The sequence below is a fragment of the Lithobates pipiens genome, unplaced genomic scaffold (genome assembly GCF_037356315.1).
Source record: "Lithobates pipiens isolate NorthernLeopardFrog02 unplaced genomic scaffold, aLitPip1_a1.2 Scaffold_18, whole genome shotgun sequence".
NCBI classification, from domain to species: Eukaryota; Metazoa; Chordata; class Amphibia; order Anura; family Ranidae; genus Lithobates; species Lithobates pipiens.
Window position 1 is genome coordinate 76,919,837 of NW_027507758.1, and position 19,092 is coordinate 76,938,928.

A 19,092-nucleotide genomic window follows, 5' to 3' on the forward strand; every position below is an offset into this window, starting at 1 on the left:
TGGTGGGCACTGATGGGCTGCATTGGTGGGCACTGATGGGCTGCATTGGTGGGCACTGATGGGCTGCATTGGTGGGCACTGATAGGCATAGTTAAGGCGGCACTAATAGGCACAGATAAGGCGGCACTGATGGGCAAAGATGGGCACAGATAAGATGGCATGGATGGGTGGCACGGATAAGTGGCACGGATGGGCACTGATAGGTACCACTGATAGATGGGACTGATGGGCACTGATAGGTGGCACTGATGGGCGGCACTTGGGTGCAGCACCTTTGAGGCACATTGTGGGCACTGTTGGTGGCACTGCTGGATGGCACTGTGGGCACTATGGGCACTGCTGGGGGGCACTTACTTTTATTCAGGATGGCACTGCGGTGGGCACTGGCAGGTGGTCAGCTGTATTGCTGGCCGTGATCGGGACTGATGTCCCGATCACGGCCGCCGGTGATCGGCCTTTTTTTTCTCTCCTCGTGCTGTCAGCGCGAGGAGGAATAATAGCCGATTACCGGCTCCGTTCTATCACATGATCAGCTGTCATTGGCTGACAGCTGATCACGTGATAAGGGGTCGGGATCGACCCCTTGCACGGATCGGTGATCAGGCGAGTCTCACGGACTCGCCGATCACAGAGCGCGCCGCGCGCAGGCCGCTCGTTCCCGGGACGACGTCAATAGACGTAGTCCCAGAAAAGTAGATCCGCGCTAATGCCGTCATTTGGCAATAGCGCGGATCCCAAGTGGTTAAACATCTTTATGCAATGTTCTTTGTCATTATGCAAATGTCATTATGTTTATTTTGTCAAAACTATGTTTGTCTGTATTACATGTTATAAAATAAATGTATTATATTATTTTTGACAGGAAAGAAATTAAAGTTAGCAAAGAAAAGAAAGCGCAGAAGAGTACATACAGAAGGTCCTGAAGAGCATGATCAGGAGACAAGTCCTCCAGGTAATGCCTTTATTAACTGCTTGTTGCCCGCCCACTGTCAAATGAAAAGCTCTTGTTCTGGGCTGCCGTCAAATGGCAGCTCGCAACTTCTGTGGGGGCACCTAGCGTGGCGAGTGGACATTAGTGCCCATCTGTTCCACCTATCCATGCTGCCTATCTGTGCCCACCAGTAGTGCCCATCAGTGCTCATCAGTGCAGCATACGAGTGCCTCATCTGTAGTGCCGCCTCATCAATGCCCACCAGTTAAGCCTAATAATAGTGGCCATTGGTGCCGCCTCATCAGCGCACACCAGTGATTAAATTTATTAAGAAAAATGTTATATATTTTATTTTTAAAAAATAGAAAACCCTCAGTGTTTAAAAACCACCAAATGAAAGCTCTATTTGTGTGAAGAAAATGATAAAGAATTTTATTTAGGTATAGTGTAGCATGACCACTCACTTGTCATTCAAAGTGTGACAGCGCTGAAAGCTGAAAATTGATCTTGGCAAGAAGGGGGGTTAGAGTGGCTGGTAGTTAAGTGGTTAACAATATATATGAATACAAGAGTGCATTTTAGATACATTGTTTGTCTATTTACCTTTGCATAATTCCTTTCTAATCTGCATAGATCCTACCAAAAAGAAAAGACTGGACGAAGATGTGGTAGTTTGTCAGTCAAGCCAGGGGCCATCTATTTATGCAGCAACACAGCTAATTGAAGAGGAAGACAGTGGTCACGTGACCTTTGATGAATCCTCTAATCTGGGTATACCCCAAAAAGGTATGTATGTTGGATACATAATTGATGTTTGATTTTCTATTTATTTTTTATTTTTTTTAATAGTGTGTGTATATGTATAATATAAATTATTTTTATTTTTTATTTTTAAATAGTTTATTTTAGCTATTATATCGGTGTATGCATCATCAGGCTGATGCTTCATCTGCCCCTGGCGTTTATGCCCTGAGAACTGAGCCACTGAACACAGTTGATGGCTCAATTCTCACTCCTCCACAAGCGGAGCTATGTTGACTGTTTATTAAAGCGTTGCTTCTGCTCGGGACATCAATCAAGTTAGCTGGAGGATCCTGACTTCCAAGTCAGGATTTGCAAGCTAAGTGGAAGGATGGGAGTTAAGTCAGCAGGGAGAGCAGACTCGAAGGGGTTGTCAAGGTAAATGATTTTTCACCTTAATGCATTCTATGCATTAAAGCGGAGGTCCACCCTAAAGTGGACATTCCGCTCATCGGAACCCTCCCCCCCTCCGGTGCCACAATTGGCACCTTTCAGGGGGGAGGGGGGTCCAGATACCTGTACAGTACAGGTATCTGCACCCACTTCCGGGATAGCTCTCTGCGGAAAGGGGTGTAGATTACGCCCCTTTCCGCAAATGCCTGTCCCTTTCCGCAAGTGCCCCGCTGCCTGCTGGGAAACACACTGATCCCAGAGGCAGCGGGGACCATCCTTATTGCGCAGCGCAACTCGTTGCGCAATAAGGGCCCCTTACCTGGCCGCTGGACAGGTAAGTGTCACTATTTTAAAAGTCAGCAGCTGCAGTATTTGTAGCTGCTGGCTTTTTTATAAAAAAAAAAAAAGCGGAGTCCCGGCGGACTCCCGCTTTAAGGTTAAAAAACATCTGTGTCGGCGCCCAGCCCCCCCTTTATACTTACCTGACCCCTCAAAAGTGCCGCGCTCGCCCGCGCCGTCCTCTCTACCACTCAGCCTGGCCGCTGATTGGCTGGAGTGGATGGATTGAAAGCAGTGCAGCCATTGGCTTGCGCTGCTGTCAATCACATCCAATGACGTGGCGCGACAGGGGGCGGGGCTGTGTGATACATCAAGCGGCTATAGCCACCGGCTGTACCATGGGACCACGCACGCAGGTGCTTCTTACCATGTGAGTGAGTTTGCATGAACATGAGAAGTACCTGCGGGAGGAAGCAGGGACCCCAGAAGAGCAGGTTAGGGGCCACTCTGTGCAAAACGAGCTGCACAGTTGGAGGTAAGTATAACATGTTTGTTATTTTTTTTATTTGTTAATTTACAATCCCTTTAAGAACACTCTCAGCTAATAACGGGTCCCAAGAGCTATAAGAGAAAAGATCATGGTCGAATTGTTCTTTCTTTTATAACAGTTGAGAAATGATTAGTTTCAGGGAAGCTATTTCATTATTATTGAGTTCTAATATAATCTAAATCAATCATTTGCATTACAGATGTAATGTACATTACAAATAAAGGGTTTATTGCAGCTTTTGTTATCTTTTCAGATGATATAATAATCATTGAAAATGAGCAGGAAATCAAAGATGTGCCTAGCAATGGTGAGGATACACTATCAACAAACAATCAAGAAGACTTCTTGGAGCGCTTGTCACCTTCACGTAATGTACAATTTTAAAATTTCGCTCTCCCTCGCTCTCTCTACACATGCACACTGTATATAGAGGACATTATCTATACACACACCAACTGTATATGGAGGTCACGCACATGTTCCATCACCCCCCCCCCCTCACTCAGAGCTGTATTTCTATTGGTTCACCTGGGTTCCTCCAGCTGTATAAGGATATCGATTTTCTTTGAAGCATAACATTAGTTCAGTTAATTATCAAACACAATTCTTCATGTAAAAAATACATTTATCAATATAATTTTAGTGTGTTTGTAGGTAGTGAGGAGAATGTTCCCTTTTCTGCACATGCTAAACGCGGGCACGGACGCCTGTCCACAGGTGGCTGACCTGTCACTCGTCAGGTGACAGGTGAGTAATAGGCAAGCCGGCTAGCCTGACAGAATGAAGAGGCCTGACACCATGAGACACCTTGACTGGCAAAGGGGTCTAGTACTTGTGCCACCTCGGTGCAGATGCCGAGGCAAGGATGTCATGGATGGGAAGCGATGTGCGGTGAGGTTAGTTGGAGGCACGTGTTCGCCCCCTCCCCTCGCATTTACCTGTCATGACACCCCTCAATATACAGAATTCACCATAACTTAAGTATTGTCTGGAAGGCTGGCCAAGTTTAATATGCACAATGACCCCTATTAGGCGAATAGACTCACCTAAAAACATGGCATTAACAATATATGTTTTAGAACTTTTCCGTTGACTATAATCTAAATTTTTTTTTCTTATCACCTTTTTGTAGGACCAGTATTCAACACCTTTACAGTTGGACAGATGTCATCTGCATTATTGCAGTGCTCCGCGGAACTACAAACAATTAAGGATTGCACATCATCAATCATCACTCGCTTGAAATATCTAATTGATCTTTTGGCCAAAATTGGACAAGAGTTATATTAGACCTGTGTACTTTGCCTCTCAGTGTTTACCCATATGTTATTTGTTCAGTATGTTTGTTTGTTTTTGTTTTTGTTAGTGTGGCGCTATCTCCCACTATCAGCAAGGCACTGTTGTCACTTTTTGAAGTATGTGTGTTCCTTTTGGTACATAGGCACGGTTGCCATGTGAACGCATATTGTACTTCACTAATGGTCAGGGCAGAATCCTCTAGATCTGTCTTTGACAAAAAATAGAAACAGTTTTTATTGGCACTTGTTGTTCTTTTATATTTTTCTATATAAAAGCTTTTAAAAATGATGTATACAGTTGAATTTAGATTCAACAGATTTTTCTACTTGTAAACTGTACAAACGACTAGAATTCCTAACATAATGGCTTCTATAATATACAGTACCACATTTGGTCATGGGTGGGGGGGACCATCGGAAACACTTGTTTGAGTATGTACAGGTTCATCCTAATGGCTCAAAGTGTCGTGTCGATCTCCCACATCGAATATGTTGCGCCCTATACTGTGCTACTGCAGTTCGGAGGACAAAATATATTTTAAAAGTCTATGAAGATAAACAGCTGATGGGCAGCTCTACCCGGCGCCTGTGCACTTAATACATGCCCTGAGTCCAGGTTCAAGATCCAATACTTCAAGTGGACATAGCGAGGCCATTGCAGAAATGTGGCTAGCAAGTGAGCCGTGAGGGCCCTGTTACAAACCCCCACAAGCATCTGGAGCGTGGGACTCTATGTAGTATTGTGGACAGGCGCTGAGTACAGCTGTTCATCTTCACAGACCTTTTGCGTCTACTTTGTCATCCGTACTGTGCAAAAGCTATGCCTGCCCAGTACAGGGCGGACACTATCCAATGGAGGTGGCATTTGTCTTTAGAACACTGAAACCCCACCCCCCAATTGACCACATGGTACTGCATAACGCAGAGGCTGGAATAATGTTTATATTGTTTACATTTGTAATCGATATGTACAAAGTATATCAATAATGTATATGTTCTTGATCAGGGATATGCAATTAGCAGAACTCCAGCTGTTACCTAACTACAAGGCCCATCATGTGTCTGCCTCTGGGTGTCATGCTTGTGGTTGTCAGTCTTGTTATACCTCATGGGACTTGTAGTTGTGCAGCAGCTGGAGGTCTGCTAATAGCATATTCCTGTTCTGGATCCTCCCCTTATAGAGGCCAAGGACAACTAAACATGTCCATGATTACTGGATAATATGTCAGTCCGTACAAATATTAAAACAATAATTATGTTTCTCTGTAAACAAAACAAACTAAAAAAACTTTCCTTATTGAATCATTGAGCTACTGTTCCTTTGTGTGCACCATCATAGTCTTCTTTATTCTAGTCGAATAAAAACATTTGCGCTGTGATTTTGTTTTTGTCCCTTTTTTTCTTTGATTGTAATGGTGAGTTGGTAGAAGCACCGGCGGGAGGGGGGGGGGGGGGGGGAGTCCACTCTCGCCTCCTGTAAAAACTATCGAGCAGCGGAATAAGCGCTATGATCAACCTTGGAATCGCCAGCTACAAAAGATGATATCTGAATGATGCCTGTAGCTGCAGGCATCATTAAGATATCCCCGCACAATGTCAAGGACGTCATATGAAGACCGGCAGGCGGGAAGTGGTTAAAATGCATTTTTACACTTTACAATTATACACTGGAAGGCATTGTAGCTATGCATATCACACTGAAACATTGTTCACATAAGTCAGTTTAATGACATATAAAAGTGTTACAACAGAATGTGACGTTGAAATATGGTATTTCATATGTGAAACATCAATTCATCAAGTGTCTGTAAGCTTTATTTTTATTTTTTTTACATATCTGACTGCCAGGGCACTGCTCCAATTCCAGAAAAGTAGTTCAGATATTCCAATCTGCATTGCCTTGCATTTAATGTAGGCAATCTCGGGTGTGCACTGCTCAACGGTGTGAGCACTTCCGTAGTTTCTTGACCACCAAAGCCACTAACACTAGGCACTGCCATTGTGTCCGGATCCCTTGGTAAAGGGGTACTGTATGCTGGGGAATGTTGCCGTAAGTAGTTGTGTAAGACACAGCAACAAAGCACAAGAATATCAATTTTAGTTATTGACATATTTATGCTTGTTAGGAACAAACGAAATCTGTTGGCCAAGATCCCAAAGGCATTTTCTACCACCCTGCGGGCCCTTGATAGTCTGTAATTGAAGATCCTTTGGTCTGGAGTCAGGTTACGCATAGGGAATGGTTTTAAAACATTTTCACTTAATGCGAACGCATCATCAGCTACAAACACAAAGTTCATATTTTCCAAAGTGTCGTCACGTGTGGGCAGGTTAAGTGTTCCATTTTTGAGACGGTGGTAGAATTCTGTCTGCTGGATTACACTACCATCAGAGTTCCGGCCATTTTTTCCTATATCGAGATATAGAAAATTATATTTGGCATCTACTACCGCTAGCATTATGATGCTGTAGAAACCTTTGTAGTTGAAATAGTAGGATCCAGAATTTGGTGGTGGAACGATGCGCACATGTTTGCCGTCAATGGCTCCTCCACAATTGGGGAAATTCCACAATTCTTTAAATTTATTAGCAACTTCCATCCACTCGGGTGGGTTGCTTGGAAACTGTAAAAGCAACAAAAAAATATAGAGTTTGAATATACTTTAGATTAGATTCTATGTAATATACTTTTTGGATTCTTTTCTATATTAAACTTCTAAAAAATAAAAAATCTATACAAAGTAAGTTAGTTAACCATTTTTTTTAAAAAAATTGTCGCTCTATTTTTGTTTATAACGCAAAAATTAAAAACCGCAGAGGTGATCAAATACCACCAAAAGAAATCTCTATTTGTGGGAGAAAAAGGACGTCAATTTTGTTTGGGAGCCACTTCGCTTGACCGCGCAATTGTCAGTTAACCACTTGGGATCCGCGCTATTGCCAAATGACGGCATTAGCGCGGATCTACTTTGCCGGGACGTCTATTGACGTCGTCCCGTGCACGAGCGGCGGGCGCGCGCGGCGTGCTCTGTGATCGGCGAGTCCATGAGACTCGCCTGATCACCGATCCGTGCAAGGGGTCGATCCCGACCCCTTATCACGTGATCAGTTGTCAGCCAATGACAGCTGATCATGTGATAGAACGGAGCCGGTAATCGGCTATTATTCCTCCTCGCGCTGATAGCGCGAGGAGAAAAAAAAAAACGATCACCGGCGGCCGTGATCGGGACATTAGTCCCGATCACGGCCAGCAATACGAGCGACCACCTGCCCCCTGCCAGTGCCCACCTGCCCCCTGCAGTGCCATCCTGAATAAAAGTAAGTGCCCCCCGTCAGTGCCCACAGTGCCACCCAGCAGTGCCACCCACAGTGCCTCAAAGGTGCTGCACCCCAGTGCCGCCCAGCAGTGCCACCTATCAGTGCCCATCAGTCCCATCTATCAGTGGTACCTATCAGTGCCCATCCGTGCCACCCATCCGTGCCACTTATCTGTGCCATCTTATCTGTGCCCATCTTTGCCCATCAGTGCCGCCTTCTGTGCCCATCGGTGCCGCCTTATCTGTGCCTATTAGTGCCGCCTTAACTATGCCTATCAGTGTCCACCAGTGCAGCCTATCAGTGCCCACCAATGCAGCCCATCAGTGCCCACCAATGCTGCCCATCAGTGCCGCCTAATCAGCGCACTTCAATGAAGGAGAAAAATGACCCGTTTGCAAAATTTTATAACAAACTATTAAAACATTTTTTTTTTGCATTTTTTTTGTTTGTTTAGCAAAAAATAAAACTCCCAGCTGTAACTAAATACCACCAAAAGAAAGCTCTATTTGTGGGAAAAAAATGATAAAAATTTCATTTGGGTACAGTGTTGTATGACCGCACAATTTTCATTCAAAGTGCATCAGCGCTGAAAATTGGTCTGGGACTGAGGGGGGTTTCAGTGCCCAGTAAGCAAGTGGTTAAAGCAACGCAGTGCTGAATCACAGAAAGTGGTCTGGTCTTTCACCATCAAAATGGTCCGGTGGCCCCTTTCACACATGCAGACAGTATGTCCGTATTTCATCCATCCGTTTGCGATGAAATACGGACATACATGCATCCCTATGGGATAGCGGGTGTCTGCGGGTGAACATTAGCAGACACCCACTATTGTCCACCTACGCTATGGTCCAATTCTGCAGACGGAGGAAAATCCTATTTTTCAATCCATCTGCGGATCGGGAGAATACGGACAGATGGTCCGTGCTCATCCCATCCCCCATAGAGAAGTGCGGAGAGCTGATCATCACGGGGGGATCATTACTGATCTGCCCCGTGTGAAAGGGGCCTAGGTGGTTACTATTGGTAGGTTGACATAATTTACCTTGACATAGTTTCTCTGAAGCGCATCAATGATGGCCTGGCAGGTTTCTGGTATTATTCTCCCCAGTGATTGAGGTGATATTCCTGTGGAGAATTTTAGGTCCTGCAGACTTCTCCCGGTTGCAAGATACCTCAGTGTTGCAATTAATCTCTGCTCTGGACTTATTGGCTGCCGCATAATTGTAGTTTGTTTTTTTATTAATGGTGTCACCAGCTGCAACAATTCCTGGAAACATTCATCGTCCATTCTGAGGTAGTTTCTGTAATCGTCAGGATTATTCTCCTGTAATTCTTGCAGTAAGGTCATATGTGAATAGTTGTCTCGGTTCTGCAGCCATTGCTTTGACCATATGCTCCTTTTCTTCTTCTTTTTTTTCAAACCATTTTGGATGGCCAAAACTCCAAGCATTACCAGTGGCAGTGTTTGCTCTTCCATGTATATGTCCATGTTCCGAAAAGAACTGTCGTATATAGCGAAATTCACACGAACGAACACACGTGCACGAACACACTTCCTTCTATGCTACGATCTCCACGCCACTGCGAACCCAAAGGCGTGGCCTACACAAGGTCAAGTTCTGACATCACCTCCGACTACCACGCTGCAGAACGTACCTACGCACAGGGGACGTTTGAGTTGATCGTACGGGGATTTTCTGATAATAACTACGCTGCCGATTCGATTCTAGACGCGCATACGATTATATTTGGATGGATGTTCGTACGATATTCTTAACGTGTGTATGAGGCGGCCGATTCGATTATAGACTCGTATACAATTATATTCGGAAGAACGTTCTTACGATAATCTTATCGTGTGTACGGGGCATCACATGCCAGAAAAGTACAACTACCCCCCAAATGACCCCTTTTTATAAAGAAGACATTCCAAGGTATTTAGTAAGAGGCATGATGAGTTTTTTGAAGTTGTAATTTTTTCCCACAATTCTTTGCAGAATCAAGATTTATTTTTTTACTTTTTTTTTTTTTTTCACAAAATTGTCATATTATCAGTTTATTTCTCACACAGCATATGCATACCACAAATTACACCCCAAAACACATTCTGCTATTACTCCTGAGTACGGTGATACCACATGCGTGAGACTTTTACACAGTGTGGCCACATACAGAGGCCCAACATGCAGGGAGTGCCATCAGGTGTTCTGGAGCACCCAGGACAATTCTGACATTTCTCTCCTACATGTAAAAATCATCATTTATTTGCTAGAAAATTACATAGAATCCCAAAACATTATATATGTTTTTTTTAGCAAACACCCTGGAGAATACAATGGTGGTCGTTGCAACTTTTTATCTCGCACGGTATTTGCGCAACAATTTTTCGAATGCTTTTTTTTGGAAAAAAAAACAGTTTTGTGCTTAAAAAAAAAAAAAAAAAACACAGTAAAGTTAGCGAAATTTTTGCATAATGTGAAAGATGAAGTTACACCGAGTAAATCGATACCTAACATGTCACTCTTCAAAATTGCACAGGCTCGTGGAATGGCGCCAAACGTCGCTACTTAAAAATCCCCATAGGCGACGATTAAATTTTTTTTTTTACTGGTTAAATGTTTTGAGTTACAGAGGAGGTCTAGGGCTAGAATTATTGCTCTCGCTCTAACGTTCGCAGCGATACCTCACATGTGTGGTTTGAACACCGTTTTCATATGTGGGCGGGACTTATGTATGTGTTCGCTTCTGCATGCGAGCACATGGGGACAGGGGCGCTTTAAAAAATATATATATTTTATTGTTCATTTTACTTTATTTATTTTAGTTTGACATTTTTTTCCCCAAAAATAAATTTTTTGATCACTTTTATTCCTATTACAAGGAATGTAAACATCCCTTGTAATAGGAATATGGCAGGACAGGTCCTCTTTACAGTGAGATATGGGGTCAATAAGACCCCGCATCTCATCTCTAAGCTGGGAAGCCTGAAAAAAAAAAAAAAAGATTCTGGATTTGATCGTATTGGCGAGTCGGTAGAAGCACCGGCGGGCGGCGGGAGGGGGGGGTGTCTATGGCTGGGTATTGCAGGGTATCACCGACTATGGCTGGGTATCTCAGAGTATGGCGTTTGCAGAGCATTGCAGGATATTGGAGGGTGTTGCAGAGCATTGCAGAGTGTTGCACGGTATTGGCGGGTGTTGCAGAGTGTTGCAGGGTATTGGTGGGTGTTGCAGAGCATTGCAGAGTGTTGCAGGGTATTGGCGGGTGTTGCAGAGCATTGCAGGGTATTGCAGGGTATTGCAGGGTATTGCAGGGAATTCAGGGGTTAATTTTCGGTGAGCAGCGATGTGGGCACTGCAGATGCAGCCCACATCGCTGCTGACACCGATCTCTTCCCCCTCCGCTGTTCCGATCGGTACAGAGAGGGGGAGGGAGGAACCGGCGTCATAACATGACGCCGGTTTGTTTACAAGTGATCACTCCGTCATTTGACGGAGCGATCACGTGGTAAACGCCCGCTATGAGCGGCCGTTTACCGTGATCCTGTGGACCCGGCGGTCACGGATGCTCTCGAGTGCGCGCCCCAGGGGGCGCGCGAGAGCGGAATTCTGGGAGGACGTCATATGACGGCCTCCCAGAGTTAAGAAACCGCCCTGTAGCCGTCATTTGGCTATAGGGCGGTTATTAAGTGGTTAAGTTGCATTACCAAATTATGAAGAAATAGAACTAATAATGTGTAGTGATGGACGAACTTCCGACGGGACGTTTCGCGGACCGCAAACGCGGCTGATAGTTCGCGAACCGTAACGTTCGCGGCGGGCCCCATTGACTTCAATGGGAGGCGAACTTTGCAAACCTACAGGTCAAATTTGCAGCCACAAAATAATTACTAGCTGTGCAAACATAGTCCCACCACATGGCCAATGACATAACACATGTATGAGGTGAATCTGGGATCGACAACTACAAGCATTCTTTTTTTATATGTGAAATTGTGACAATTCAGGACTGTGGAGCGCATGAGGGCAATGGAGGAGAGGGAAGGTCAGGGTAGGCAAAGAAGAGGGTGCAGGAGATGATCACCAGCAGCGTGACATACAGCAATGACACCTGCACCGTGATAGAGTGATCTGACACCAGCACCGTGATAGAAAGCACTGACATCAGCAGCGTGACATACAGCAATGACACTTGCACCGTGATAGAGTGATCTGACACCAGCACCGTGATAGAGAGCACTGACATCAGCAGCGTGACATACAGCAATGACACCTGCACCGTGATAGAGTGACCTGACACCAGCACCGTGATAGAGAGCACTAACATCAGCAGCGTGACATACAGCACTGACACCTGCACCGTGATATACAGCACTGACACCTGCACCGTGATATACAGCACTGACACCTGCACCGTGATATACAGCACTGACACCTGCACCGTGATATACAGAACTGACACCTGCACCGTGATATACAGCACTGACACCTGCACCGTGATATACAGCACTGACACCAGCACCGTGATATACAGCACTGACACCAGCACCGTGATATACAGCACTGACACCAGCACCGTGATATACAGCACTGACACCTGCACCGTAAGCAGCCCCAGGAGGAAGTCAGCATAGCACAGGGATGGTGGGAGCCCCTCATAATGAGCATAGCACAGAGATGGTGGGAGCCCCTCATAATATGCACAGCAGAGGTACAGCCCCAGGAGGAAGTCAGCACAGCACAGGGATGGTGGGAGCCCCTCATAATAAGCAGCCCCAGGAGGATGTCAGCATATCACAGGGATGGTGGGAGCCCCTCATAATAAGCAGCCCCAGGAGGAAGTCAGCACAGCACAGGGATGGTGGGAGCCCCTCATAATAAGCAGCCCCAGTAGAAATATGACACCGCTCAACCTCTTCAAACAGGAGGGTACGGGCATATAGTACAGTGTGCTTTTTTTGGACAAGGAAGTGAGCCAAATGAAGAAAGAAGGTCTGTGTGCTCGATTAAAAAAATTGTTTATAGACATATACATGGTCTACTGGTCACATGTGTTGAATTCCTCCGAGATCCATGCCTCATTCATTTTTAGAAATGTGAGGTAGTTAACACTGTCGTGAGCTAGGCGAGTACTCTAATCGGTCATGATCCCCCCCTGCTGCGCTGAACGTCCTTTCGGACAGGACACTGGATGAGGGGCAAGCCAACAGTTCGATTGCAAATTGGGCAAGTTCTGGCCAGAGGTCAAGCCTGCCCACCCAGTAGTCCAGGGGTTCATCACTCCTCAGAGCGTCCACATCGGCCGTTAACCCGATGTAGTCGGACACCTGACGGTCTAGGCGTTCCCTGATGCTGGATCCGGATGACACCTGTCGATGGGTCTGCTGAAAGAATGACCTCATATCAGAAGTCACCAACACATCTTCAAACCGGCCTCTTCTTGCAGGCGCTGTTGGATTGGCACCCGCAACTCCTTCTCTGGGAGTGGGAATTGCTCCTCTGCCAGCGCACGCAAAAGCAGAATGCAGCATTTCTCGAAGCAAGGCCTGGAAGTGCTCCATTCTGACAGCCCTCTGTGACGGCGGTAACAATTCCGCCATTTTGTGTTTGTACCGGGGGTCTAAGTGCGTTGCCACCCAGTACTGGTCCTTGACCCTTATGCTTTTTATATGGGGGTCCCTATTAAAACACTGGAGCATGAAAGCCCCCATTTGCACTAAACTGGAAGCGGTGTGGTGGCCTGGCTCCTGCTCATCATCCAGGATAATGTCGTCCTCTTCATTCTCCTCTCCCCATCCACGCACAACAACAGGGATCCCAGAAAGGTTTAAAGCATGCTCTTCTTGCTCCTCCTCATGCGCCCCGGCACCATCCTCCTCTGACTCCTCTTCAGACTCCTCTTGTTGACTTGTCTCAGAGTAGCCCCCCCCTGGGAATTCATCCAGCATTGCGACTTCCTCATGTTCCCACTCCTGCTCCTCCACAGCTTGATCAATGACACGACGCAATGCACGCTCCATAAAGAAGGCATAAGGTACCATGTCACTGATGGAGCCATGGCTGCTACTGACCAGTTTGGTGATCTCCTCAAATGGCCGCAGAAGTCTGCATGCGTCGCGCATGAGCAGCCACTGGCGCGGTGAAAAAAAAACAGCTCCCCAGAACCTGTTCTGCCGCAGAGTTCATACAGGTAGACGTTAACTGCACGTTTCTGCTGGAGCAGCCTATCAAGCATATAGAAGGTTGAGTTCCATTGCGTCGGGCAATCGCAAATAAGACGTCTAACCGGCAGATTGTGTCGCCGCTGAATGTCAGCAAGGCAAGCCATGGCCGTGTAAGATCTTCTGAAGTGGGCCGAGATTTTCCTTGCCTGCCGCAAGATGTCCTGGACCCCAGGGTATTTGACAACGAATCGCTGCACGACCAAGTTTAAGACGTGTGCCATGCATGGCACGTGCGTAATTTTGCCCTGTTTCAATGCGCTAAGCAGATTGGCACCGTTGTCACACACCACTTTACAAACTGTCAAATTGAGTGGTGTTAGCCACTGATCTGCCTGTGAATGCAAAGCTGAAAGGAGTGCCGGGCCAGTGTGGCTCTTGGCTTCCAGGCACAACAGACGCAGCACGGCATGGCAACGTCTCACCTGGCATGTCGAATAGGTTCTGGGGAGCTTGGGCGGAGCAGCGGAAGAGACGCTAGCAGCGGAAAAGGAGGAGTCAGCCGAGGAGGAGAGGGAGGAGGATGGAGTAGGAGGAGGAGGAGGAGAAGAAGAGCCAGGCCTGCATGCAATCCATGGCGGTAAAACCAAATCTACACGGGTGCCACGGGTAACATGCTTGACGGCCGTCAGAAGGTTCACCCAGTGGGCAGTAAAAGTGATATACCTTCCCTGCCCGTGTTTGCTAGACCACGTGTCTGTGGTCAGATGTATCTTGGCATCGACACTGTTTGCCAGAGATACATTCACTTGCCGCTGAACATGGCCATATAGCTCTGGGATGCCCTTCTGTGAGAAATACTTCCTTCCTGGGACCTTCCATTGTGGTGTTCCAATGGCCACATATTTGCGAAAGGCCTCCGAGTCCACCAGTTTATATGGCAGTAGTTGGCGGGCTATCAGTTCTGACAAGCCAGCCGTCAACCGTTGGGCAAGAGGGTTATCCGGCGCCATCATTTTTTTACGCTCGAACATTAGGCCCACGGAAGCCTTCCTTTTTGCAGAAAAACGTGAGCTTGGCGTGATGGAAGGTGGAGTGGAGGACAATTGTGAGGAGAGAGGAGAAGAAGTAGAAGACGAGGCTGGACGGTGAGAGCCTGGAGTGTGGCTTTGTGTGTTCCGTTGCTCCCACTGGGCTCGGTGATGGCTGCTCATGTGCCTTCTTAAAGTGGTCGTCCCTAGGTGAGTGTTGGGCTTACCGCGACTAATGCGTTGACTGCAAAGATTGCAGATGGCAACACTATTGTCAGTAGCGGACACGTTAAAAAAAGCCCACACTGCGGAGCCATGTGCCGGCGTCCTGGGAGCGCCAGATGTGACCGTACATGGTCGATGACTCGCTCCTGATACATTAGCAGTCTGCTTTGTCCCTCCTGTGCAATGTAAGTTATTCCTGCTTCTCCTCTCTATCTGCTGGGCCATATCTCCCTCTGAACTCCCCTCCTCTTCCTCTCTTGTGGGCACCCACGTGACATCACTAGACACGTCATCATCGACGTCACCTTCCCCACCGCTATAAGTAGAGATCTCGGAGTAGGCAGCAACACCGGGGACCAACCTCCTCCTTGGGCTGATCTGGGTACTGTCGTCAGACTGCTGAGTGGCGGTTCTTGCTACCTCCTCTTCCTGATCCAATGCCAAGAGTGGCTGCGCATCAGAAATGTCTTGATATGGATCGGAAAATAATTCCTGTGACTCAAGCGGAAGGTATGTGGTGGTGGTGGTGTTGTTGGTGGTAGTGTCTTTGGGGGTGCACATAGCAGAGAGTGAAGAGGGTGCAGATCGAGAGGATGAGGAGGGTGCAGAAGAGTAAGGCTGAGTGAGCCACTCAACCAAGTCTGGTGCGTCCTTTAAAGTAATTGAACGCACCTTCTGCAACTTCCCACTTTGGCTCAAGCCTGTTGCTCCTGCCCTACCCCTACCACCCCTGCGGAAGGGCCTGCCTCTTCCTCTGCCTGTCATTTTTTAAATGACCCTGTGACAAAACTCTCAGTCCCTATACTGATAAAGGACTGCTGCACCTTACCAGACCTTTGTGCAACTAGTAGGTTGTGATTAGCAGACTGTACCTCAGTCCCTATACTGATAAAGGACTGCTGCAGAATAGGGCAGCAGTCAGCAGTAGTGCACCTCAACCCTATATATTGAGGACCTATACCAGTCCTTAAGGAATAGCAGACTGTACCTCACTCAACCCTATATACTGTAGTACACTATACCTTACCAGTCCTTATAAGGACCTTTGTGGAACTAGTAGGTTGTGATTAGCAGACTGTACCTCAGTCCCTATACTCATAAAGGACTACTGCAGCAGAAGGGCAGCAGTAGTGCACCTCAACCCTATATATTGTGGACCTATACCAGTCCTTAAGGATTAGCAGACTGTACCTCACTCAACCCTATATACTCTAGTACGCTATACCTTACCAGTCCTTAGAAGGACCTTTGTGCAACTAGTAGGTTGTGATTAGCAGACTGTACCTCAGTCCCTATACTCATAAAGGACTACTGCAGCAGAAGGGCAGCAGTCAAGTATAATATTCTTTCTATATTTGGAAGAAAGAATATTATAGGTGTACAAGCCTATTACCATACCAGTCCTGAAAAGAACCTTTGTGGACCTAATAGTAACATCTACTGATTAAACTGACTGTCCCTCACTGCCACACACAGCTTCCTGCCTGTCCCTATTTAAACTGACAAAACACAGGCTGCTGCAACAATAACTTGAATAGCACTCAAAACTATATCCTGTACTACTTTACCATACCAGTCCTGAAAAGGACTTTTGTGGACCTAATAGTAACAGCTAATGATTAAACTGACTGTCCCTGCTGCACACAGCGTCCTGTCCCTCTCTCTACACTGACAAAAGACAGGCTGCTGCAACAATGACTTGAATAGCAGCGCCTCAAACCTATATCCTGAACAACACCTAACACCTATACCATACCAGTCCTTAAAAGAACTTTTGTGGACCTAAAAGCTAGCGATTTGGGTCACTGCAGTCTCTCCCTGCTCCACACAGAAACCTCTCCCTATAGTGGCATACGAAGGAATGTAAAATGGCCGCCGGATCGGGTCTATTTATAAGTTAGGGGGAATGTCCAAGTGTCCATGTGCTGTAATGTCTCAATTGGCTGTCCTGTACCACATGATGGATGTGCCATCATAGGTCAAAGTTTTTTTTTACACAGTAAACACGTACGTCAGCCGGGCGAACAGCTGCAATAGTCCACCGATCGGGCGGACCGCGAACAGCCAAAATTCGCCGCGAACCGACCGCCGGGCAAACCGTTCGGCCGTCCCTAATAATGTGTATAGAGGCACAGCACTATACTATCTTCTCCCTGAACCAAGTGGAAATACACAGCATCTGAGCTCCGCAAACCAAAAACACTCATCCAATTTTTTTTTTTTTACCTTCTGCGCTTCCTTTACTTCCTATTCCATAGCCAAAACAGCAAGCAAGTGTAAATCCCTCCAGTGATGAAATCTCTGGTTGTCATCAGGGTCACCAGAACTAGTTTCCCGATCTGAAGATTTTTCCCTCTATTCCTGTTCTGGTGAATCTCCCTAAATGGCACAATGAGGCTCGGTTCCCACTAGTGTGGGCCGCGTTTTGGTTGCGGGTGGGGGAATTGCATAGATTCCTGTACCCACAACCACCCGCAGCTGAATTACGCTGCTCTTGCAAGACGTGCGGGGCTGACGTTTATTCTGAATGGCACTCCCACGCTTCTCAGCCTGCAGCACGGCAGGTGCTCGCGGGAGCGGGAACCATAGGGAAAACCACATTAAAAAGACCATGTGGTGTGCATGCGGCCACGTTTTTGAAATGGTGCATGCACCTTTTTTCTGCAGTCCACGAAGCACAGCAGCCCTTTCAAATAAATGGCATGCCATGCCTGAGCAAACACGGGCCACCCGGCCCGCACTAGTGTGAGCTGAGCCCAAAACCTGACAGGTGTTCTAATCCCTCTCCACTCCAAATTAAAAAAGTTTTGCCTATAACCACTTCCATACCATGGCTCTCCTCTCCTACATGTAAAAAACATAATTTAGAAAATTACTCAGAACTCCCAAACATTATATGTTTTTTTTAGCAGAGACCCTAGGGCAGTGATGGCGAACCTTGGCACCCCAGATGTTTTGGAACTACATTTCCCATGATGCTCAACTACACTGCAGAGTGCATGAGCATCATGAGAAATTTAGTTCCAAAACATCTGGGGTGCCAAGGTCCGCCATATCTTCCCTAGGGAATAAAATAGTGGTCATTGCAACTTTTTATGTCACACAGTATTTGTGCAGAAATTTTTCTAACGCATTTTTTTGGGGGTGGAAAAACGGTTTCACTAATTAAAAAAAAAAACACTAAAGTTTCAATCTGCTATGATTGTTTTCACGCTGTAGGGAGTCACTGGCAGAAAATAATGATATCTAAATGATGCCTGCAGCTTCACCCATCATTCAGATATCACCACTCAGCCCAGGACGTCTGATGACATACTGCAGGCGGGAAGTTAGAATGTAAAGGACAGCTGAGGTTTGTAGTTCTCCAAAAAAAGGAGTCTACAGTTTAAAGAAGCTTGTATTAAGGACATAGAGTATTTGTGTGCAAGAATATTAATAATCTTGTAATAACATCAAATGTCATTAAAGTGGTTCTAAAGGCTGAAGTTATTTTAGCTTAATGCATTCTCTGCTGCCCCCCCCAGCTGCCCTTATACATACTGAGCCCGATTTCGATCCAGCGCAGTGTATGAGAGCATCAGTGGTGGCCTGCCCATAGGGGCACAGGGGTGCCGCCCCCCCCCTCCCCCAAAACTACTCATCATTAAAAAAAAATGTTTTTAAAAATACTGGCCTTCTAAGCCCTTGTACACACGATCGGACATTCCAACAACAAAATCCGTCGGATTATCCGACAACACGGTCCGATCGGACATTTTCCCGTCGGAATGTCCGACCATGTGTACAAGGGCTAAGTGTGTGCGGGACGCCGGACACACAGGTGTATGGGAAGCATGACATGCTACAATCACTGAAAAAAATAAGAAAGGAAAAAAAAATAATGGCTCTTTATGTGTGTGCAGGGCATCGGACACACAGTTGCTATAGAAAGCATGACCTGTTTGCAATCATGTGATTGCAAACAAGAAGCTCTATTGGCTTCCTCTAGAAAGTCCTCAGGGCGCAGAGCTCTGTGCCCTGAACACTCCCTCTATAGCATCGTTCCATGCTGTTGTGTGTGATTAGTGGGTCCTGTACCTTTACTTCCGGTTTCTCTGACTCGTCCA

The 19,092-nt window shown here is 46.4% G+C and overlaps 1 long non-coding RNA gene across 1 annotated transcript in view; it reads left to right on the forward strand.

Annotated features, from left to right (window-relative positions):
• Positions 1-3,341, forward strand: part of LOC143990064 (uncharacterized) — a 3,410-nt gene extending 69 nt beyond the window's left edge. Inside the window, exons 1-3 of the long non-coding RNA XR_013277135.1 lie at positions 1-952; positions 1,565-1,717; positions 3,208-3,341. The exon at positions 1-952 is cut by the window's left edge and continues 69 nt beyond it. This is a non-coding gene — a long non-coding RNA (uncharacterized LOC143990064). The remainder of the gene's footprint in view (positions 953-1,564; positions 1,718-3,207) is intronic.
• Positions 3,342-19,092: the final 15,751 nt, after the last annotated feature.